This window comes from Protomyctophum parallelum (genome assembly GCF_964188405.1).
Source record: "Protomyctophum parallelum genome assembly, chromosome: 12".
Classification (NCBI taxonomy): Eukaryota; Metazoa; Chordata; class Actinopteri; order Myctophiformes; family Myctophidae; genus Protomyctophum; species Protomyctophum parallelum.
Window position 1 is genome coordinate 39327277 of NC_139712.1, and position 25362 is coordinate 39352638.

The window sequence follows — 25362 nt, forward strand, 5'->3', positions numbered from 1 at the left end:
AAACGAGGTTAACTTTTTTTTCAAAAATTAAAAAAACGATGGGCTATAACCCATGTTTTTTTTTTGTTTGTTTTTTTCAAATCCTCAAAAATGATGAAAAACGGCGTGCTATAGTATACCGTACAGTATGGGCTATAGCCCATGGTGAAAAATGATGAAAAACGAGGATAATTTTTTTTTTCAAAAATTCAAAAAACGATGGGCTATAACCCATGTTTTTTTTTTTTTTTTTTTTTCAAATCCTCAAAAATGATGAAAAACGGCGTGCTATAGTATGTCGTACAGTATGGGCTATAGCCCATGGTCAAAAATGATGAAAAACGAGGTTAACTTTTTTTTCAAAAATTCAAAAAACGATGGGCTATAACCCATGTTTTTTTTTCTTTTCATTTTTTTCAAATCCTCAAAAATGATGAAAAACCGCGTGCTATAGTATGTCGTACAGTATGGGCTATAGCCCATGGTCAAAAATGATGAAAAATGAGGTTAACTTTTTTTTCAAAAATTCAAAAAACGATGGGCTATAACCCATGTTTTTTTTTGTTTTTTTTTTTCAAATCCTCAAAAATGATGAAAAACGGCGTGCTATAGTATGCCGTACAGTATGGGCTATAGCCCATGGTGAAAAATGATGAAAAACGAGGATAATTTATTTTTTCAAAAATTCAAAAAACGATGGGCTATAACCCATGTCTTTTTTTTTTTTTTTTTTTTTCAAATCCTCAAAAATGACGAAAAACGGCGTGCTATAGTATGTCGTACAGTATGGGCTATAGCCCATGGTCAAAAATGATGAAAAACGAGGTTAACTTTTTTTTCAAAAATTAAAAAAACGATGGGCTATAACCCATGTTTTTTTTTTTTTTTTTTTTTTTCAAATCCTCAAAAATGATGAAAAACCGCGTGCTATAGTATGTCGTACAGTATGGGCTATAGCCCATGGTCAAAAATGATGAAAAACGAGGTTAACTTTTTTTTCAAAAATTCAAAAAACGATGGGCTATAACCCATGTTTTTTTTTGTTTTTTTTTTCAAATCCTCAAAAATGATGAAAAACGGCGTGCTATAGTATGCCGTACAGTATGGGCTATAGCCCATGGTGAAAAATGATGAAAAACGAGGATAATTTATTTTTTCAAAAATTCAAAAAACGATGGGCTATAACCCATGTTTTTTTTTTTTTCATTTTTTTCAAATCCTCAAAAATGATGAAAAACGGCGTGCTATAGTATGTCGTACAGTATGGGCTATAGCCCATGGTCAAAAATGATGAAAAACGAGGTTAACTTTTTTTTCAAAAATTCAAAAAACGATGGGCTATAACCCATGTTTTTTTTTTTTCATTTTTTTCAAATCCTCAAAAATGATGAAAAACCGCGTGCTATAGTATGTCGTACAGTATGGGCTATAGCCCATGGTCAGAAATGATGAAAAACGAGGTTAACTTTTTTTTCAAAAATTCAAAAAACGATGGGCTATAACCCATGTTTTTTTTTTTTTCATTTTTTTCAAATCCTCAAAAATGATGAAAAACCGCGTACTATAGTATGCCGTACAGTATGGGCTATAGCCCATGGTGAAAAATGATGAAAAACGAGGATAATTTATTTTTTCAAAAATTCAAAAAACGATGGGCTATAACCCATGTCTTTTTTTTTTTTTTTTTTTTCCAAATCCTCAAAAATGATGAAAAACGGCGTGCTATAGTATGTCGTACAGTATGGGCTATAGCCCATGGTCAAAAATGATGAAAAACGAGGTTAACTTTTTTTTCAGAAATTCAAAAAACGATGGGCTATAACCCATGTTTTTTTTCTTTTAATTTTTTTCAAATCCTCAAAAATGATGAAAAACCGCGTGCTATAGTATGTCGTACAGTATGGGCTATAGCCCATGGTCAAAAATGATGAAAAATGAGGTTAACTTTTTTTTCAAAAATTCAAAAAACGATGGGCTATAACCCATGTTTTTTTTTGTTTGTTTTTTTCAAATCCTCAAAAATGATGAAAAACGGCGTGCTATAGTATGCCGTACAGTATGGGCTATAGCCCATGGTGAAAAATGATGAAAAACGAGGATAATTTATTTTTTCAAAAATTCAAAAAACGATGGGCTATAACCCATGTCTTTTTTTTTTTTTTTTTTTTCAAATCCTCAAAAATGACGAAAAACGGCGTGCTATAGTATGTCGTACAGTATGGGCTATAGCCCATGGTCAAAAATGATGAAAAACGAGGTTAACTTTTTTTTCAAAAATTAAAAAAACGATGGGCTATAACCCATGTTTTTTTTTTTTTTTTTTTTTTTTTCAAATTCTCAAAAATGATGAAAAACGGCGTGCTATAGTATGTCGTACAGTATGGGCTATAGCCCATGGTCAAAAATGATGAAAAACGAGGTTAACTTTTTTTTCAAAAATTCAAAAAACGATGGGCTATAACCCATGTTTTTTTTTGTTTTTTTTTTCAAATCCTCAAAAATGATGAAAAACGGCGTGCTATAGTATGCCGTACAGTATGGGCTATAGCCCATGGTGAAAAATGATGAAAAACGAGGATAATTTATTTTTTCAAAAATTCAAAAAACGATGGGCTATAACCCATGTTTTTTTTTGTTTTGTTTTTTTCAAATCCTCAAAAATGATGAAAAACGGCGTGCTATAGTATGTCGTACAGTATGGGCTATAGCCCATGGTCAAAAATGATGAAAAACGAGGTTAACTTTTTTTTCAAAAATTCAAAAAACGATGGGCTATAACCCATGTTTTTTTTTTTTTCATTTTTTTCAAATCCTCAAAAATGATGAAAAACGGCGTGCTATAGTATGCCGTACAGTATGGGCTATAGCCCATGGTGAAAAATGATGAAAAACGAGGATAATTTATTTTTTCAAAAATTCAAAAAACGATGGGCTATAACCCATGTTTTTTTTTTTTTTTTTTTTTTCAAATTCTCAAAAATGATGAAAAACGGCGTGCTATAGTATGTCGTACAGTATGGGCTATAGCCCATGGTCAAAAATGATGAAAAACGAGGTTAACTTTTTTTTCAAAAATTCAAAAAACGATGGGCTATAACCCATGTTTTTTTTTGTTTTTTTTTTCAAATCTTCAAAAATGATGAAAAACGGCGTGCTATAGTATGCCGTACAGTATGGGCTATAGCCCATGGTGAAAAATGATGAAAAACGAGGATAATTTATTTTTTCAAAAATTCAAAAAACGATGGGCTATAACCCATGTTTTTTTTTTTTTTTTTTTTTTCAAATTCTCAAAAATGATGAAAAACGGCGTGCTATAGTATGTCGTACAGTATGGGCTATAGCCCATGGTCAAAAATGATGAAAAACGAGGTTAACTTTTTTTTCAGAAATTCAAAAAACGATGGGCTATAACCCATGTTTTTTTTTTTTTTAATTTTTTTCAAATCCTCAAAAATTATGAAAAACCGCGTGCTATAGTATGTCGTACAGTATGGGCTATAGCCCATGGTCAAAAATGATGAAAAATGAGGTTAACTTTTTTTTCAAAAATTCAAAAAACTATGGGCTATAACCCATGTTTTTTTTTGTTTGTTTTTTTCAAATCCTCAAAAATGATGAAAAACGGCGTGCTATAGTATGCCGTACAGTATGGGCTATAGCCCATGGTGAAAAATGATGAAAAACGAGGATAATTTATTTTTTCAAAAATTAAAAAAACGATGGGCTATAACCCATGTTTTTTTTTTTTTTTTTTTTTTTTTTAAATTCTCAAAAATGATGAAAAACGGCGTGCTATAGTATGTCGTACAGTATGGGCTATAGCCCATGGTCAAAAATGATGAAAAACGAGGTTAACTTTTTTTTCAAAAATTCAAAAAACGATGGGCTATAACCCATGTTTTTTTTTGTTTTTTTTTTCAAATCCTCAAAAATGATGAAAAACGGCGTGCTATAGTATGCCGTACAGTATGGGCTATAGCCCATGGTGAAAAATGATGAAAAACGAGGATAATTTATTTTTTCAAAAATTCAAAAAACGATGGGCTATAACCCATGTTTTTTTTTGTTTTGTTTTTTTCAAATCCTCAAAAATGATGAAAAACGGCGTGCTATAGTATGTCGTACAGTATGGGCTATAGCCCATGGTCAAAAATGATGAAAAACGAGGTTAACTTTTTTTTCAAAAATTCAAAAAACGATGGGCTATAACCCATGTTTTTTTTTTTTTCATTTTTTTCAAATCCTCAAAAATGATGAAAAACGGCGTGCTATAGTATGCCGTACAGTATGGGCTATAGCCCATGGTGAAAAATGATGAAAAACGAGGATAATTTATTTTTTCAAAAATTCAAAAAACGATGGGCTATAACCCATGTTTTTTTTTTTGTTTTTTTTTTCAAATTCTCAAAAATGATGAAAAACGGCGTGCTATAGTATGTCGTACAGTATGGGCTATAGCCCATGGTCAAAAATGATGAAAAACGAGGTTAACTTTTTTTTCAAAAATTCAAAAAACGATGGGCTATAACCCATGTTTTTTTTTTTTTTTTTTTTCAAATCTTCAAAAATGATGAAAAACGGCGTGCTATAGTATGCCGTACAGTATGGGCTATAGCCCATGGTGAAAAATGATGAAAAACGAGGATAATTTATTTTTTCAAAAATTCAAAAAACGATGGGCTATAACCCATGTTTTTTTTTTTTTTTTTTTTTTTTAATTCTCAAAAATGATGAAAAACGGCGTGCTATAGTATGTCGTACAGTATGGGCTATAGCCCATGGTCAAAAATGATGAAAAACGAGGTTAACTTTTTTTTCAGAAATTCAAAAAACGATGGGCTATAACCCATGTTTTTTTTTCTTTTAATTTTTTTCAAATCCTCAAAAATGATGAAAAACCGCGTGCTATAGTATGTCGTACAGTATGGGCTATAGCCCATGGTCAAAAATGATGAAAAATGAGGTTAACTTTTTTTTCAAAAATTCAAAAAACGATGGGCTATAACACATGTTTTTTTTTGTTTGTTTTTTTCAAATCCTCAAAAATGATGAAAAACGGCGTGCTATAGTATGCCGTACAGTATGGGCTATAGCCCATGGTGAAAAATGATGAAAAACGAGGATAATTTATTTTTTCAAAAATTCAAAAAACGATGGGCTATAACCCATGTCTTTTTTTTTTTTTTTTTTTTTCAAATCCTCAAAAATGACGAAAAACGGCGTGCTATAGTATGTCGTACAGTATGGGCTATAGCCCATGGTCAAAAATGATGAAAAACGAGGTTAACTTTTTTTTCAAAAATTAAAAAAACGATGGGCTATAACCCATGTTTTTTTTTTTTTTTTTTTTTTTTTCAAATTCTCAAAAATGATGAAAAACGGCGTGCTATAGTATGTCGTACAGTATGGGCTATAGCCCATGGTCAAAAATGATGAAAAACGAGGTTAACTTTTTTTTCAAAAATTCAAAAAACGATGGGCTATAACCCATGTTTTTTTTTGTTTTTTTTTTCAAATCCTCAAAAATGATGAAAAACGGCGTGCTATAGTATGCCGTACAGTATGGGCTATAGCCCATGGTGAAAAATGATGAAAAACGAGGATAATTTATTTTTTCAAAAATTCAAAAAACGATGGGCTATAACCCATGTTTTTTTTTGTTTTGTTTTTTTCAAATCCTCAAAAATGATGAAAAACGGCGTGCTATAGTATGTCGTACAGTATGGGCTATAGCCCATGGTCAAAAATGATGAAAAACGAGGTTAACTTTTTTTTCAAAAATTCAAAAAACGATGGGCTATAACCCATGTTTTTTTTTTTTTCATTTTTTTCAAATCCTCAAAAATGATGAAAAACGGCGTGCTATAGTATGCCGTACAGTATGGGCTATAGCCCATGGTGAAAAATGATGAAAAACGAGGATAATTTATTTTTTCAAAAATTCAAAAAACGATGGGCTATAACCCATGTTTTTTTTTTTTTTTTTTTTTTCAAATTCTCAAAAATGATGAAAAACGGCGTGCTATAGTATGTCGTACAGTATGGGCTATAGCCCATGGTCAAAAATGATGAAAAACGAGGTTAACTTATTTTTCAAAAATTCAAAAAACGATGGGCTATAACCCATGTTTTTTTTTTTTTTTTTTTTCAAATCTTCAAAAATGATGAAAAACGGCGTGCTATAGTATGCCGTACAGTATGGGCTATAGCCCATGGTGAAAAATGATGAAAAACGAGGATAATTTATTTTTTCAAAAATTCAAAAAACGATGGGCTATAACCCATGTTTTTTTTTTTTTTTTTTTTTTCAAATTCTCAAAAATGATGAAAAACGGCGTGCTATAGTATGTCGTACAGTATGGGCTATAGCCCATGGTCAAAAATGATGAAAAACGAGGTTAACTTTTTTTTCAAAAATTCAAAAAACGATGGGCTATAACCCATGTTTTTTTTTGTTTTTGTTTTTAAATCCTCAAAAATGATGAAAAACGGCGTGCTATAGTATGTCGTACAGTATGGGCTATAGCCCATGGTCAAAAATGATGAAAAACGAGGTTAACTTTTTTTTCAAAAATTCAAAAAACGATGGGCTATAACCCATGTTTTTTTTTCTTTTAATTTTTTTCAAATCCTCAAAAATGATGAAAAACCGCGTGCTATAGTATGTCGTACAGTATGGGCTATAGCCCATGGTCAAAAATGATGAAAAATGAGGTTAACTTTTTTTTCAAAAATTCAAAAAACGATGGGCTATAACCCATGTTTTTTTTTGTTTTTTTTTTTCAAATCCTCAAAAATGATGAAAAACGGCGTGCTATAGTATGCCGTACAGTATGGGCTATAGCCCATGGTGAAAAATGATGAAAAACGAGGATAATTTATTTTTTCAAAAATTCAAAAAACGATGGGCTATAACCCATGTCTTTTTTTTTTTTTTTTTTTTTCAAATCCTCAAAAATGACGAAAAACGGCGTGCTATAGTATGTCGTACAGTATGGGCTATAGCCCATGGTCAAAAATGATGAAAAACGAGGTTAACTTTTTTTTCAAAAATTAAAAAAACGATGGGCTATAACCCATGTTTTTTTTTTTTTTTTTTTTTTCAAATCCTCAAAAATGATGAAAAACGGCGTGCTATAGTATACCGTACAGTATGGGCTATAGCCCATGGTGAAAAATGATGAAAAACGAGGATAATTTATTTTTTCAAAAATTCAAAAAACGATGGGCTATAACCCATGTTTTTTTTGTTTTTGTTTTTTTCAAATCCTCAAAAATGATGAAAAACGGCGTGCTATAGTATGTCGTACAGTATGGGCTATAGCCCATGGTCAAAAATGATGAAAAACGAGGTTAACTTTTTTTTCAAAAATTCAAAAAACGATGGGCTATAACCCATGTTTTTTTTTTGTTTTGTTTTTTTCAAATCCTCAAAAATGATGAAAAACGGCGTGCTATAGTATGTCGTACAGTATGGGCTATAGCCCATGGTCAAAAATGATGAAAAACGAGGTTAACTTTTTTTTCAAAAATTCAAAAAACGATGGGCTATAACCCATGTTTTTTTTTCTTTTCATTTTTTTCAAATCCTCAAAAATGATGAAAAACCGCGTGCTATAGTATGTCGTACAGTATGGGCTATAGCCCATGGTCAAAAATGATGAAAAATGAGGTTAACTTTTTTTTCAAAAATTCAAAAAACGATGGGCTATAACCCATGTTTTTTTTTTTTTTTTTTTTTCAAATCCTCAAAAATGGTGAAAAACGGCGTGCTATAGTATGCCGTACAGTATGGGCTATAGCCCATGGTGAAAAATGATGAAAAACGAGGATAATTTATTTTTTCAAAAATTCAAAAAACGATGGGCTATAACCCATGTCTTTTTTTTGTTTTTGTTTTTTCAAATCCTCAAAAATGACGAAAAACGGCGTGCTATAGTATGTCGTACAGTATGGGCTATAGCCCATGGTCAAAAATGATGAAAAACGAGGTTAACTTTTTTTTCAAAAATTAAAAAAACGATGGGCTATAACCCATGTTTTTTTTTTGTTTTTTTTTTTTCAAATCCTCAAAAATGATGAAAAACCGCGTGCTATAGTATGTCGTACAGTATGGGCTATAGCCCATGGTCAAAAATGATGAAAAACGAGGTTAACTTTTTTTTCAAAAATTCAAAAAACGATGGGCTATAACCCATGTTTTTTTTTGTTTTTTTTTTCAAATCCTCAAAAATGATGAAAAACGGCGTGCTATAGTATGCCGTACAGTATGGGCTATAGCCCATGGTGAAAAATGATGAAAAACGAGGATAATTTATTTTTTCAAAAATTCAAAAAACGATGGGCTATAACCCATGTTTTTTTTTTTTTCATTTTTTTCAAATCCTCAAAAATGATGAAAAACGGCGTGCTATAGTATGTCGTACAGTATGGGCTATAGCCCATGGTCAAAAATGATGAAAAACGAGGTTAACTTTTTTTTCAAAAATTCAAAAAACGATGGGCTATAACCCATGTTTTTTTTTTTTCATTTTTTTCAAATCCTCAAAAATGATGAAAAACCGCGTGCTATAGTATGTCGTACAGTATGGGCTATAGCCCATGGTCAGAAATGATGAAAAACGAGGTTAACTTTTTTTTCAAAAATTCAAAAAACGATGGGCTATAACCCATGTTTTTTTTTTTTTCATTTTTTTCAAATCCTCAAAAATGATGAAAAACCGCGTACTATAGTATGCCGTACAGTATGGGCTATAGCCCATGGTGAAAAATGATGAAAAACGAGGATAATTTATTTTTTCAAAAATTCAAAAAACGATGGGCTATAACCCATGTCTTTTTTTTTTTTTTTTTTTTCCAAATCCTCAAAAATGATGAAAAACGGCGTGCTATAGTATGTCGTACAGTATGGGCTATAGCCCATGGTCAAAAATGATGAAAAACGAGGTTAACTTTTTTTTCAGAAATTCAAAAAACGATGGGCTATAACCCATGTTTTTTTTTCTTTTAATTTTTTTCAAATCCTCAAAAATGATGAAAAACCGCGTGCTATAGTATGTCGTACAGTATGGGCTATAGCCCATGGTCAAAAATGATGAAAAATGAGGTTAACTTTTTTTTCAAAAATTCAAAAAACGATGGGCTATAACCCATGTTTTTTTTTGTTTTTTTTTTTCAAATCCTCAAAAATGATGAAAAACGGCGTGCTATAGTATGCCGTACAGTATGGGCTATAGCCCATGGTGAAAAATGATGAAAAACGAGGATAATTTATTTTTTCAAAAATTCAAAAAACGATGGGCTATAACCCATGTCTTTTTTTTTTTTTTTTTTTTTCAAATCCTCAAAAATGACGAAAAACGGCGTGCTATAGTATGTCGTACAGTATGGGCTATAGCCCATGGTCAAAAATGATGAAAAACGAGGTTAACTTTTTTTTCAAAAATTAAAAAAACGATGGGCTATAACCCATGTTTTTTTTTTTTTTTTTTTTTTTTTTTTTTTTTAATTCTCAAAAATGATGAAAAACGGCGTGCTATAGTATGTCGTACAGTATGGGCTATAGCCCATGGTCAAAAATGATGAAAAACGAGGTTAACTTTTTTTTCAAAAATTCAAAAAACGATGGGCTATAACCCATGTTTTTTTTTTTTTTTTTTTTCAAATCCTCAAAAATGATGAAAAACGGCGTGCTATAGTATGCCGTACAGTATGGGCTATAGCCCATGGTGAAAAATGATGAAAAACGAGGATAATTTATTTTTTCAAAAATTCAAAAAACGATGGGCTATAACCCATGTTTTTTTTTGTTTTGTTTTTTTCAAATCCTCAAAAATGATGAAAAACGGCGTGCTATAGTATGTCGTACAGCATATATGTCAAACTCAAGGCCCGGGGGCCAAATCAGGCCCGTGAATGAATTATCTTTGGCCCGCGGGATGATATTTAATCAGTATTAGAACTGGCCCTCTGGTATATCATTGCACGGACCACCATAATACTACAAGTCCTGCTTTGTGAGGATCATAGAACAGGAAAATGAGCTTAATAATAATAATGCATTTTCAGTTTTAAATGCATTTGCTTTTTTGCTGTTTGCCGTTTGGGACGTCCTCCTGACTGCGGTGCCCGTGTGTTGAAACACAGTCCGGCCCTCGACTTCTACCACTTTATTTATTTTGGCCCACCGTGTATTTGAGTTTGACATCCCTGTCGTACAGTATGGGCTATAGCCCATGGTCAAAAATGATGAAAAACGAGGTTAACTTTTTTTTCAAAAATTCAAAAAACGATGGGCTATAACCCATGTTTTTTTTTTTTTCATTTTTTTCAAATCCTCAAAAATGATGAAAAACGGCGTGCTATAGTATGCCGTACAGTATGGGCTATAGCCCATGGTGAAAAATGATGAAAAACGAGGATAATTTATTTTTTCAAAAATTCAAAAAACGATGGGCTATAACCCATGTTTTTTTTTTTTTTTTTTTTTTCAAATTCTCAAAAATGATGAAAAACGGCGTGCTATAGTATGTCGTACAGTATGGGCTATAGCCCATGGTCAAAAATGATGAAAAACGAGGTTAACTTTTTTTTCAAAAATTCAAAAAACGATGGGCTATAACCCATGTTTTTTTTTGTTTTTTTTTTCAAATCTTCAAAAATGATGAAAAACGGCGTGCTATAGTATGCCGTACAGTATGGGCTATAGCCCATGGTGAAAAATGATGAAAAACGAGGATAATTTTTTTTTTCAAAAATTCAAAAAACGATGGGCTATAACCCATGTTTTTTTTTTTTTTTTTTTTTTTCAAATTCTCAAAAATGATGAAAAACGGCGTGCTATAGTATGTCGTACAGTATGGGCTATAGCCCATGGTCAAAAATGATGAAAAACGAGGTTAACTTTTTTTTCAAAAATTCAAAAAACGATGGGCTATAACCCATGTTTTTTTTTGTTTTTTGTTTTAAATCCTCAAAAATGATGAAAAACGGCGTGCTATAGTATGTCGTACAGTATGGGCTATAGCCCATGGTCAAAAATGATGAAAAACGAGGTTAACTTTTTTTTCAAAAATTCTAAAAACGATGGGCTATAACCCATGTTTTTTTTTTTTTTTTTTTTTTTCAAATCCTCAAAAATGATGAAAAACGGCGTGCTATAGTATGTCGTACAGTATGGGCTATAGCCCATGGTCAAAAATGATGAAAAACGAGGTTAACTTTTTTTTCAAAAATTCAAAAAACGATGGGCTATAACCCATGTTTTTTTTTCTTTTCATTTTTTTCAAATCCTCAAAAATGATGAAAAACCGCGTGCTATAGTATGTCGTACAGTATGGGCTATAGCCCATGGTCAAAAATGATGAAAAATGAGGTTAACTTTTTTTTCAAAAATTCAAAAAACGATGGGCTATAACCCATGTTTTTTTTTTTTTTTTTTTTTCAAATCCTCAAAAATGATGAAAAACGGCGTGCTATAGTATGCCGTACAGTATGGGCTATAGCCCATGGTGAAAAATGATGAAAAACGAGGATAATTTATTTTTTCAAAAATTCAAAAAACGATGGGCTATAACCCATGTCTTTTTTTTTTTTTTTTTTTTTCAAATCCTCAAAAATGACGAAAAACGGCGTGCTATAGTATGTCGTACAGTATGGGCTATAGCCCATGGTCAAAAATGATGAAAAACGAGGTTAACTTTTTTTTCAAAAATTAAAAAAACGATGGGCTATAACCCATGTTTTTTTTTTTTTTCAAATCCTCAAAAATGACGAAAAACGGCGTGCTATAGTATGTCGTACAGTATGGGCTATAGCCCATGGTCAAAAATGATGAAAAACGAGGTTAACTTTTTTTTCAAAAATAAAAAAAACGATGGGCTATAACCCATGTTTTTTTTTTTTTTTTTTTTTTTTCAAATTCTCAAAAATGATGAAAAACGGCGTGCTATAGTATGTCGTACAGTATGGGCTATAGCCCATGGTCAAAAATGATGAAAAACGAGGTTAACTTTTTTTTCAAAAATTCAAAAAACGATGGGCTATAACCCATGTTTTTTTTTTTTTTTTTTTTTTCAAATCCTCAAAAATGATGAAAAACGGCGTGCTATAGTATGTCGTACAGTATGGGCTATAGCCCATGGTCAAAAATGATGAAAAACGAGGTTAACTTTTTTTTCAAAAATTCAAAAAACGATGGGCTATAACCCATGTTTTTTTTTCTTTTCATTTTTTTCAAATCCTCAAAAATGATGAAAAACCGCGTGCTATAGTATGTCGTACAGTATGGGCTATAGCCCATGGTCAAAAATGATGAAAAATGAGGTTAACTTTTTTTTCAAAAATTCAAAAAACGATGGGCTATAACCCATGTTTTTTTTTGTTTTTTTTTTTCAAATCCTCAAAAATGATGAAAAACGGCGTGCTATAGTATGCCGTACAGTATGGGCTATAGCCCATGGTGAAAAATGATGAAAAACGAGGATAATTTATTTTTTCAAAAATTCAAAAAACGATGGGCTATAACCCATGTCTTTTTTTTTTTTTTTTTTTTTCAAATCCTCAAAAATGACGAAAAACGGCGTGCTATAGTATGTCGTACAGTATGGGCTATAGCCCATGGTCAAAAATGATGAAAAACGAGGTTAACTTTTTTTTCAAAAATTAAAAAAACGATGGGCTATAACCCATGTTTTTTTTTTTTTTTTTTTTTTTCAAATCCTCAAAAATGATGAAAAACGGCGTGCTATAGTATGTCGTACAGTATGGGCTATAGCCCATGGTCAAAAATGATGAAAAACGAGGTTAACTTTTTTTTCAAAAATTCAAAAAACGATGGGCTATAACCCATGTTTTTTTTTCTTTTCATTTTTTTCAAATCCTCAAAAATGATGAAAAACCGCGTGCTATAGTATGTCGTACAGTATGGGCTATAGCCCATGGTCAAAAATGATGAAAAATGAGGTTAACTTTTTTTTCAAAAATTCAAAAAACTATGGGCTATAACCCATGTTTTTTTTTTTTTTTTTTTTTCAAATCCTCAAAAATGATGAAAAACGGCGTGCTATAGTATGCCGTACAGTATGGGCTATAGCCCATGGTGAAAAATGATGAAAAACGAGGATAATTTATTTTTTCAAAAATTCAAAAAACGATGGGCTATAACCCATGTCTTTTTTTTTTTTTTTTTTTTTCAAATCCTCAAAAATGACGAAAAACGGCGTGCTATAGTATGTCGTACAGTATGGGCTATAGCCCATGGTCAAAAATGATGAAAAACGAGGTTAACTTTTTTTTCAAAAATTAAAAAAACGATGGGCTATAACCCATGTTTTTTTTTTTTTTCAAATTCTCAAAAATGATGAAAAACGGCGTGCTATAGTATGTCGTACAGTATGGGCTATAGCCCATGGTCAAAAATGATGAAAAACGAGGTTAACTTTTTTTTCAAAAATTCAAAAAACGATGGGCTATAACCCATGTTTTTTTTTGTTTTTTTTTTCAAATCCTCAAAAATGATGAAAAACGGCGTGCTATAGTATGCCGTACAGTATGGGCTTTAGCCCATGGTGAAAAATGATGAAAAACGAGGATAATTTATTTTTTCAAAAATTCAAAAAACGATGGGCTATAACCCATGTTTTTTTTTGTTTTGTTTTTTTCAAATCCTCAAAAATGATGAAAAACGGCGTGCTATAGTATGTCGTACAGTATGGGCTATAGCCCATGGTCAAAAATGATGAAAAACGAGGTTAACTTTTTTTTCAAAAATTCAAAAAACGATGGGCTATAACCCATGTTTTTTTTTTTTTTCATTTTTTTCAAATCCTCAAAAATGATGAAAAACGGCGTGCTATAGTATGCCGTACAGTATGGGCTATAGCCCATGGTGAAAAATGATGAAAAACGAGGATAATTAATTTTTTCAAAAATTCTAAAAACGATGGGCTATAACCCATGTTTTTTTTTTTTTTTTTTTTTTCAAATTCTCAAAAATGATGAAAAACGGCGTGCTATAGTATGTCGTACAGTATGGGCTATAGCCCATGGTCAAAAATGATGAAAAACGAGGTTAACTTTTTTTTCAAAAATTCAAAAAACGATGGGCTATAACCCATGTTTTTTTTTGTTTTTTTTTTCAAATCTTCAAAAATGATGAAAAACGGCGTGCTATAGTATGCCGTACAGTATGGGCTATAGACCATGGTGAAAAATGATGAAAAACGAGGATAATTTATTTTTTCAAAAATTCAAAAAACGATGGGCTATAACCCATGTTTTTTTTTTTTTTTTTTTTTTTAAATTCTCAAAAATGATGAAAAACGGCGTGCTATAGTATGTCGTACAGTATGGGCTATAGCCCATGGTCAAAAATGATGAAAAACGAGGTTAACTTTTTTTTCAAAAATTCAAAAAACGATGGGCTATAACCCATGTTTTTTTTTGTTTTTTTTTTTAAATCCTCAAAAATGATGAAAAACGGCGTGCTATAGTATGTCGTACAGTATGGGCTATAGCCCATGGTCAAAAATGATGAAAAACGAGGTTAACTTTTTTTTCAAAAATTCAAAAAACGATGGGCTATAACCCATGTTTTTTTTTTTTTTTTTTTTTTTTCAAATCCTCAAAAATGATGAAAAACGGCGTGCTATAGTATGTCGTACAGTATGGGCTATAGCCCATGGTCAAAAATGATGAAAAACGAGGTTAACTTTTTTTTCAAAAATTCAAAAAACGATGGGCTATAACCCATGTTTTTTTTTCTTTTCATTTTTTTCAAATCCTCAAAAATGATGAAAAACCGCGTGCTATAGTATGTCGTACAGTATGGGCTATAGCCCATGGTCAAAAATGATGAAAAATGAGGTTAACTTTTTTTTCAAAAATTCAAAAAACGATGGGCTATAACCCATGTTTTTTTTTGGGTTTTTTTTTCAAATCCTCAAAAATGATGAAAAACGGCGTGCTATAGTATGCCGTACAGTATGGGCTATAGCCCATGGTGAAAAATGATGAAAAACGAGGATAATTTATTTTTTCAAAAATTCAAAAAACGATGGGCTATAACCCATGTCTTTTTTTTTTTTTTTTTTTTTCAAATCCTCAAAAATGACGAAAAACGGCGTGCTATAGTATGTCGTACAGTATGGGCTATAGCCCATGGTCAAAAATGATGAAAAACGAGGTTAACTTTTTTTTCAAAAATTAAAAAAACGATGGGCTATAACCCATGTTTTTTTTTTTTTTTTTTTTCCCAAATCCTCAAAAATGATGAAAAACCGCATGCTATAGTATGTCGTACAGTATGGGCTATAGCCCATGGTCAAAAATGATGAAAAACGAGGTTAACTTTTTTTTCAAAAATTCAAAAAACGATGGGCTATAACCCATGTTTTTTTTTTTTTTTTTTTTCAAATCCTCAAAAATGATGAAAAACGGCGTGCTATAGTATGCCGTACAGTATGGGCTATAGCCCATGGTGAAAAATGATGAAAAACGAGGATAATTTATTTTTTCAAAAATTCAAAAAACGATGGGCTATAACCCATGTTTTGTTTTTTTTCATTTTTTTCAAATCCTCAAAAATGATGAAAAACGGCGTGCTATAGTATGTCGTACAGTATGGGCTATAGCCCATGGTCAGAAATGATGAAAAACGAGGTTAACTTTTTTTTCAAAAATTCAAAAAACGATGGGCTATAACCCATGTTTTTTTTTTTTTCATTTTTTTCAAATCCTCAAAAATGATGAAAAACCGCGTACTATAGTATGCCGTACAGTATGGGCTATAGCCCATGGTGAAAAATGATGAAAAACGAGGATAATTTATTTTTTCAAAAATTCAAAAAACGATGGGCTATACCCATGTCTTTTTTTTTTTTTTTTTTTTCAAATCCTCAAAAATGATGAAAAACGGCGTGCTATAGTATGTCGTACAGTATGGGCTATAGCCCATGGTCAAAAATGATGAAAAACGAGGTTAACTTTTTTTTCAAAAATTCAAAAAACGATGGGCTATAACCCATGTTTTTTTTTTTTTCATTTTTTTCAAATCCTCAAAAATGATGAAAAACCGCGTGCTATAGTATGCCGTACAGTATGGGCTATAGCCCATGGTGAAAAATGATGAAAAACGAGGATAATTTATTTTTTCAAAAATTCAAAAAACGATGGGCTATAACCCATGTTTTTTTTTTTTTCATTTTTTTCAAATCCTCAAAAATGATGAAAAACCGCGTGCTATAGTATGTCGTACAGTATGGGCTATAGCCCATGGTCAGAAATGATGAAAAACGAGGTTAACTTTTTTTTCAAAAATTCAAAAAACGATGGGCTATAACCCATGTTTTTTTTTTTTTCATTTTTTTCAAATCCTCAAAAATGATGAAAAACGGCGTGCTATAGTATGTCGTACAGTATGGGCTATAGCCCATGGTCAGAAATGATGAAAAACGAGGTTAACTTTTTTTTCAAAAATTCAAAAAACGATGGGCTATAACCCATGTTTTTTTTTTGTTTTTTTTTTTCAAATTCTCAAAAATGATGAAAAACGGCGTGCTATAGTATGTCGTACAGTATGGGCTATAGCCCATGGTCAAAAATGATGAAAAACGAGGTTAACTTTTTTTTCAAAAATTCAAAAAACGATGGGCTATAACCCATGTTTTTTTTTGTTTTTTTTTTCAAATCTTCAAAAATGATGAAAAACGGCGTGCTATAGTATGCCGTACAGTATGGGCTATAGACCATGGTGAAAAATGATGAAAAACGAGGATAATTTATTTTTTCAAAAATTCAAAAAACGATGGGCTATAACCCATGTTTTTTTTTTTTTTTTTTTTTTTAAATTCTCAAAAATGATGAAAAACGGCGTGCTATAGTATGTCGTACAGTATGGGCTATAGCCCATGGTCAAAAATGATGAAAAACGAGGTTAACTTTTTTTTCAAAAATTCAAAAAACGATGGGCTATAACCCATGTTTTTTTTTGTTTTTTTTTTTAAATCCTCAAAAATGATGAAAAACGGCGTGCTATAGTATGTCGTACAGTATGGGCTATAGCCCATGGTCAAAAATGATGAAAAACGAGGTTAACTTTTTTTTCAAAAATTCAAAAAACGATGGGCTATAACCCATGTTTTTTTTTTTTTTTTTTTTTTTCAAATCCTCAAAAATGATGAAAAACGGCGTGCTATAGTATGTCGTACAGTATGGGCTATAGCCCATGGTCAAAAATGATGAAAAACGAGGTTAACTTTTTTTTCAAAAATTCAAAAAACGATGGGCTATAACCCATGTTTTTTTTTCTTTTCATTTTTTTCAAATCCTCAAAAATGATGAAAAACCGCGTGCTATAGTATGTCGTACAGTATGGGCTATAGCCCATGGTCAAAAATGATGAAAAATGAGGTTAACTTTTTTTTCAAAAATTCAAAAAACGATGGGCTATAACCCATGTTTTTTTTTGGGTTTTTTTTTCAAATCCTCAAAAATGATGAAAAACGGCGTGCTATAGTATGCCGTACAGTATGGGCTATAGCCCATGGTGAAAAATGATGAAAAACGAGGATAATTTATTTTTTCAAAAATTCAAAAAACGATGGGCTATAACCCATGTCTTTTTTTTTTTTTTTTTTTTTCAAATCCTCAAAAATGACGAAAAACGGCGTGCTATAGTATGTCGTACAGTATGGGCTATAGCCCATGGTCAAAAATGATGAAAAACGAGGTTAACTTTTTTTTCAAAAATTAAAAAAACGATGGGCTATAACCCATGTTTTTTTTTTTTTTTTTTTTCCCAAATCCTCAAAAATGATGAAAAACCGCATGCTATAGTATGTCGTACAGTATGGGCTATAGCCCATGGTCAAAAATGATGAAAAACGAGGTTAACTTTTTTTTCAAAAATTCAAAAAACGATGGGCTATAACCCATGTTTTTTTTTTTTTTTTTTTTCAAATCCTCAAAAATGATGAAAAACGGCGTGCTATAGTATGCCGTACAGTATGGGCTATAGCCCATGGTGAAAAATGATGAAAAACGAGGATAATTTATTTTTTCAAAAATTCAAAAAACGATGGGCTATAACCCATGTTTTGTTTTTTTTCATTTTTTTCAAATCCTCAAAAATGATGAAAAACGGCGTGCTATAGTATGTCGTACAGTATGGGCTATAGCCCATGGTCAGAAATGATGAAAAACGAGGTTAACTTTTTTTTCAAAAATTCAAAAAACGATGGGCTATAACCCATGTTTTTTTTTTTTTCATTTTTTTCAAATCCTCAAAAATGATGAAAAACCGCGTACTATAGTATGCCGTACAGTATGGGCTATAGCCCATGGTGAAAAATGATGAAAAACGAGGATAATTTATTTTTTCAAAAATTCAAAAAACGATGGGCTATACCCATGTCTTTTTTTTTTTTTTTTTTTTCAAATCCTCAAAAATGATGAAAAACGGCGTGCTATAGTATGTCGTACAGTATGGGCTATAGCCCATGGTCAAAAATGATGAAAAACGAGGTTAACTTTTTTTTCAAAAATTCAAAAAACGATGGGCTATAACCCATGTTTTTTTTTTTTTCATTTTTTTCAAATCCTCAAAAATGATGAAAAACCGCGTGCTATAGTATGCCGTACAGTATGGGCTATAGCCCATGGTGAAAAATGATGAAAAACGAGGATAATTTATTTTTTCAAAAATTCAAAAAACGATGGGCTATAACCCATGTTTTTTTTTTTTTCATTTTTTTCAAATCCTCAAAAATGATGAAAAACCGCGTGCTATAGTATGTCGTACAGTATGGGCTATAGCCCATGGTCAGAAATGATGAAAAACGAGGTTAACTTTTTTTTCAAAAATTCAAAAAACGATGGGCTATAACCCATGTTTTTTTTTTTTTCATTTTTTTCAAATCCTCAAAAATGATGAAAAACGGCGTGCTATAGTATGTCGTACAGTATGGGCTATAGCCCATGGTCAGAAATGATGAAAAACGAGGTTAACTTTTTTTTCAAAAATTCAAAAAACGATGGGCTATAACCCATGTTTTTTTTTTTTTCATTTTTTTCAAATCCTCAAAAATGATGAAAAACCGCGTACTATAGTATGCCGTACAGTATGGGCTATAGCCCATGGTGAAAAATGATGAAAAACGAGGATAATTAATTTTTTCAAAAATTAAAAAAACGATGGGCTATACCCATGTCTTTTTTTTTTTTTTTTTTTTCAAATCCTCAAAAATGATGAAAAACGGCGTGCTATAGTATGTCGTACAGTATGGGCTATAGCCCATGGTCAAAAATGATGAAAAACGAGGTTAACTTTTTTTTCAAAAATTCAAAAAACGATGGGCTATAACCCATGTTTTTTTTTTTTTCATTTTTTTCAAATCCTCAAAAATGATGAAAAACCGCGTGCTATAGTATGCCGTACAGTATGGGCTATAGCCCATGGTGAAAAATGATGAAAAACGAGGATAATTTATTTTTTCAAAAATTCAAAAAACGATGGGCTATAACCCATGTTTTTTTTTTTTTCATTTTTTTCAAATCCTCAAAAATGATGAAAAACCGCGTACTATAGTATGCCGTACAGTATGGGCTATAGCCCATGGTGAAAAATGATGAAAAACGAGGATAATTTATTTTTTCAAAAATTCAAAAAACGATGGGCTATAACCCATGTTTTTTTTTTTTTCATTTTTTTCAAATCCTCAAAAATGATGAAAAACCGCGTGCTATAGTATGTCGTACAGTATGGGCTATAGCCCATGGTCAAAAATGATGAAAAACGAGGTTAACTTTTTTTTCAAAAATTCAAAAAACGATGGGCTATAACCCATGTTTTTTTCTTTTTTTTTTTTTTCAAATCCTCAAAAATGATGAAAAACGGCGTGCTATAGTATGCCGTACAGTATGGGCTATAGCCCATGGTGAAAAATGATGAAAAACGAGGATAATTTATTTTTTCAAAAATTCAAAAAACGATGGGCTATAACCCATGTTTTTTTTTTTTTTTTTTTTTTCAAATCCTCAAAAATGATGAAAAACGGCGTGCTATAGTATGTCGTACAGTATGGGCTATAGCCCATGGTCAAAAATGATGAAAAACGAGGTTAACTTTTTTTTCAAAAATTAAAAAAACGATGGGCTATAACCCATGTTTTTTTTTTTTTTTTTTTTTTTCAAATCCTCAAAAATGATGAAAAACCGCGTGCTATAGTATGTCGTACAGTATGGGCTATAGCCCATGGTCAAAAATGATGAAAAACGAGGTTAACTTTTTTTTCAAAAATTCAAAAAACGATGGGCTATAACCCATGTTTTTTTTTTTTTTTTTTTTTTTCAAATCCTCAAAAATGATGAAAAACGGCGTGCTATAGTATGTCGTACAGTATGGGCTATAGCCCATGGTCAAAAATGATGAAAAACGAGGTTAACTTTTTTTTCAAAAATTCAAAAAACGATGGGCTATAACCCATGTTTTTTTTTCTTTTCATTTTTTTCAAATCCTCAAAAATGATGAAAAACCGCGTGCTATAGTATGTCGTACAGTATGGGCTATAGCCCATGGTGAAAAATGATGAAAAACGAGGATAATTTATTTTTTCAAAAATTCAAAAAACGATGGGCTATAACCCATGTTTTTTTTTTTTTTCATTTTTTTCAAATCCTCAAAAATGATGAAAAACGGCGTGCTATAGTATGTCGTACAGTATGGGCTATAGCCCATGGTCAAAAATGATGAAAAACGAGGTTAACTTTTTTTTCAAAAATTCAAAAAACGATGGGCTATAACCCATGTTTTTTTTTCTTTTCATTTTTTTCAAATCCTCAAAAATGATGAAAAACCGCGTGCTATAGTATGTCGTACAGTATGGGCTATAGCCCATGGTCAAAAATGATGAAAAATGAGGTTAACTTTTTTTTCAAAAATTCAAAAAACGATGGGCTATAACCCATGTTTTTTTTTGTTATTTTTTTTCAAATCCTCAAAAATGATGAAAAACGGCGTGCTATAGTATGCCGTACAGTATGGGCTATAGCCCATGGTGAAAAATGATGAAAAACGAGGATAATTTATTTTTTCAAAAATTCAAAAAACGATGGGCTATAACCCATGTCTTTTTTTTTTTTTCTTTTTTTTCAAATCCTCAAAAATGACGAAAAACGGCGTGCTATAGTATGTCGTACAGTATGGGCTATAGCCCATGGTCAAAAATGATGAAAAACGAGGTTAACATTTTTTTCAAAAATTAAAAAAACGATGGGCTATAACCCATGTTTTTTTTTTGTTTTTTTTTTTTCAAATCCTCAAAAATGATGAAAAACCGCGTGCTATAGTATGTCGTACAGTATGGGCTATAGCCCATGGTCAAAAATGATGAAAAACGAGGTTAACTTTTTTTTCAAAAATTCAAAAAACGATGGGCTATAACCCATGTTTTTTTTTTTGTTTTTTTTTCAAATCCTCAAAAATGATGAAAAACGGCGTGCTATAGTATGCCGTACAGTATGGGCTATAGCCCATGGTGAAAAATGATGAAAAACGAGGATAATTTATTTTTTCAAAAATTCAAAAAACGATGGGCTATAACCCATGTTTTTTTTTTTTTCATTTTTTTCAAATCCTCAAAAATGATGAAAAACGGCGTGCTATAGTATGTCGTACAGTATGGGCTATAGCCCATGGTCAAAAATGATGAAAAACGAGGTTAACTTTTTTTTCAAAAATTCAAAAAACGATGGGCTATAACCCATGTTTTTTTTTTTTCATTTTTTTCAAATCCTCAAAAATGATGAAAAACCGCGTGCTATAGTATGTCGTACAGTATGGGCTATAGCCCATGGTCAGAAATGATGAAAAACGAGGTTAACTTTTTTTTCAAAAATTCAAAAAACGATGGGCTATAACCCATGTTTTTTTTTTTTTCATTTTTTTCAAATCCTCAAAAATGATGAAAAACCGCGTACTATAGTATGCCGTACAGTATGGGCTATAGCCCATGGTGAAAAATGATGAAAAACGAGGATAATTTATTTTTTCAAAAATTCAAAAAACGATGGGCTATAACCCATGTCTTTTTTTTTTTTTTTTTTTTTCAAATCCTCAAAAATGATGAAAAACGGCGTGCTATAGTATGTCGTACAGTATGGGCTATAGCCCATGGTGAAAAATGATGAAAAACGAGGATAATTTATTTTTTCAAAAATTCAAAAAACGATGGGCTATAACCCATGTTTTTTTTTTTTTCATTTTTTTCAAATCCTCAAAAATGATGAAAAACGGCGTGCTATAGTATGTCGTACAGTATGGGCTATAGCCCATGGTCAAAAATGATGAAAAACGAGGTTAACTTTTTTTTCAAAAATTCAAAAAACGATGGGCTATAACCCATGTTTTTTTTTTTTTCATTTTTTTCAAATCCTCAAAAATGATGAAAAACCGCGTGCTATAGTATGTCGTACAGTATGGGCTATAGCCCATGGTCAGAAATGATGAAAAACGAGGTTAACTTTTTTTTCAAAAATTCAAAAAACGATGGGCTATAACCCATGTTTTTTTTTTTTTCATTTTTTTCAAATCCTCAAAAATGATGAAAAACCGCGTACTATAGTATGCCGTACAGTATGGGCTATAGCCCATGGTGAAAAATGATGAAAAACGAGGATAATTTATTTTTTCAAAAATTCAAAAAACGATGGGCTATAACCCATGTCTTTTTTTTTTTTTTTTTTTTTCAAATCCTCAAAAATGATGAAAAACGGCGTGCTATAGTATGTCGTACAGTATGGGCTATAGCCCATGGTGAAAAATGATGAAAAACGAGGATAATTTATTTTTTCAAAAATTCAAAAAACGATGGGCTATAACCCATGTTTTTTTTTTTTTTTTTTTTTTTTAATTCTCAAAAATGATGAAAAACGGCGTGCTATAGTATGTCGTACAGTATGGGCTATAGCCCATGGTCAAAAATGATGAAAAACGAGGTTAACTTTTTTTTCAAAAATTCAAAAAACGATGGGCTATAACCCATGTTTTTCTTTTTTTTTTTTTTTTTCAAATCCTCAAAAATGATGAAAAACGGCGTGCTATAGTATGTCGTACAGTATGGGCTATAGCCCATGGTCAAAAATGATGAAAAACGAGGTTAACTTTTTTTTCAAAAATTCAAAAAACGATGGGCTATAACCCATGTTTTTTTTTCTTTTCATTTTTTTCAAATCCTCAAAAATGATGAAAAACCGCGTGCTATAGTATGTCGTACAGTATGGGCTATAGCCCATGGTCAAAAATGATGAAAAATGAGGTTAACTTTTTTTTCAAAAATTCAAAAAACGATGGGCTATAACCCATGTTTTTTATTTTTTTTTATTTTTCAAATCCTCAAAAATGATGAAAAACGGCGTGCTATAGTATGCCGTACAGTATGGGCTATAGCCCATGGTGAAAAATGATGAAAAACGAGGATAATTTATTTTTTCAAAAATTCAAAAAACGATGGGCTATAACCCATGTCTTTTTTTTTTTTTTTTTTTTTCAAATCCTCAAAAATGATGAAAAACGGCGTGCTATAGTATGTCGTACAGTATGGGCTATAGCCCATGGTCAAAAATGATGAAAAACGAGGTTAACTTTTTTTTCAAAAATTCAAAAAACGATGGGCTATAACCCATGTTTTTTTTTTTTTCATTTTTTTCAAATCCTCAAAAATGATGAAAAACCGCGTGCTATAGTATGTCGTACAGTATGGGCTATAGCCCATGGTCAGAAATGATGAAAAACGAGGTTAACTTTTTTTTCAAAAATTCAAAAAACGATGGGCTATAACCCATGTTTTTTTTTTTTTCATTTTTTTCAAATCCTCAAAAATGATGAAAAACCGCGTACTATAGTATGCCGTACAGTATGGGCTATAGCCCATGGTGAAAAATGATGAAAAACGAGGATAATTTATTTTTTCAAAAATTCAAAAAACGATGGGCTATAACCCATGTCTTTTTTTTTTTTTTTTTTTTTCAAATCCTCAAAAATGATGAAAAACGGCGTGCTATAGTATGTCGTACAGTATGGGCTATAGCCCATGGTGAAAAATGATGAAAAACGAGGATAATTTATTTTTTCAAAAATTCAAAAAACGATGGGCTATAACCCATGTTTTTTTTTTTTTTTTTTTTTTTTAATTCTCAAAAATGATGAAAAACGGCGTGCTATAGTATGTCGTACAGTATGGGCTATAGCCCATGGTCAAAAATGATGAAAAACGAGGTTAACTTTTTTTTCAAAAATTCAAAAAACGATGGGCTATAACCCATGTTTTTTTTTGTTTTTTTTTTTTAATCCTCAAAAATGATGAAAAACGGCGTGCTATAGTATGTCGTACAGTATGGGCTATAGCCCATGGTCAAAAATGATGAAAAACGAGGTTAACTTTTTTTTCAAAAATTCAAAAAACGATGGGCTATAACCCATGTTTTTCTTTTTTTTTTTTTTTTTCAAATCCTCAAAAATGATGAAAAACGGCGTGCTATAGTATGTCGTACAGTATGGGCTATAGCCCATGGTCAAAAATGATGAAAAACGAGGTTAACTTTTTTTTCAAAAATTCAAAAAACGATGGGCTATAACCCATGTTTTTTTTTCTTTTCATTTTTTTCAAATCCTCAAAAATGATGAAAAACCGCGTGCTATAGTATGTCGTACAGTATGGGCTATAGCCCATGGTCAAAAATGATGAAAAATGAGGTTAACTTTTTTTTCAAAAATTCAAAAAACGATGGGCTATAACCCATGTTTTTTTTTGTTTTTTTTTTTCAAATCCTCAAAAATGATGAAAAACGGCGTGCTATAGTATGCCGTACAGTATGGGCTATAGCCCATGGTGAAAAATGATGAAAAACGAGGATAATTTATTTTTTCAAAAATTCAAAAAACGATGGGCTATAACCCATGTCTTTTTTTTTTTTTTTTTTTTTCAAATCCTCAAAAATGACGAAAAACGGCGTGCTATAGTATGCCGTACAGTATGGGCTATAGCCCATGGTGAAAAATGATGAAAAACGAGGATAATTTATTTTTTCAAAAATTCAAAAAACGATGGGCTATAACCCATGTTTTTTTTTTTTTCATTTTTTTCAAATCCTCAAAAATGATGAAAAACGGCGTACTATAGTATGCCGTACAGTATGGGCTATAGCCCATGGTGAAAAATGATGAAAAACGAGGATAATTTATTTTTTCAAAAATTCAAAAAACGATGGGCTATAACCCATGTCTTTTTTTTTTTTTTTTTTTTTCAAATCCTCAAAAATGATGAAAAACGGCGTGCTATAGTATGTCGTACAGTATGGGCTATAGCCCATGGTCAAAAATGATGA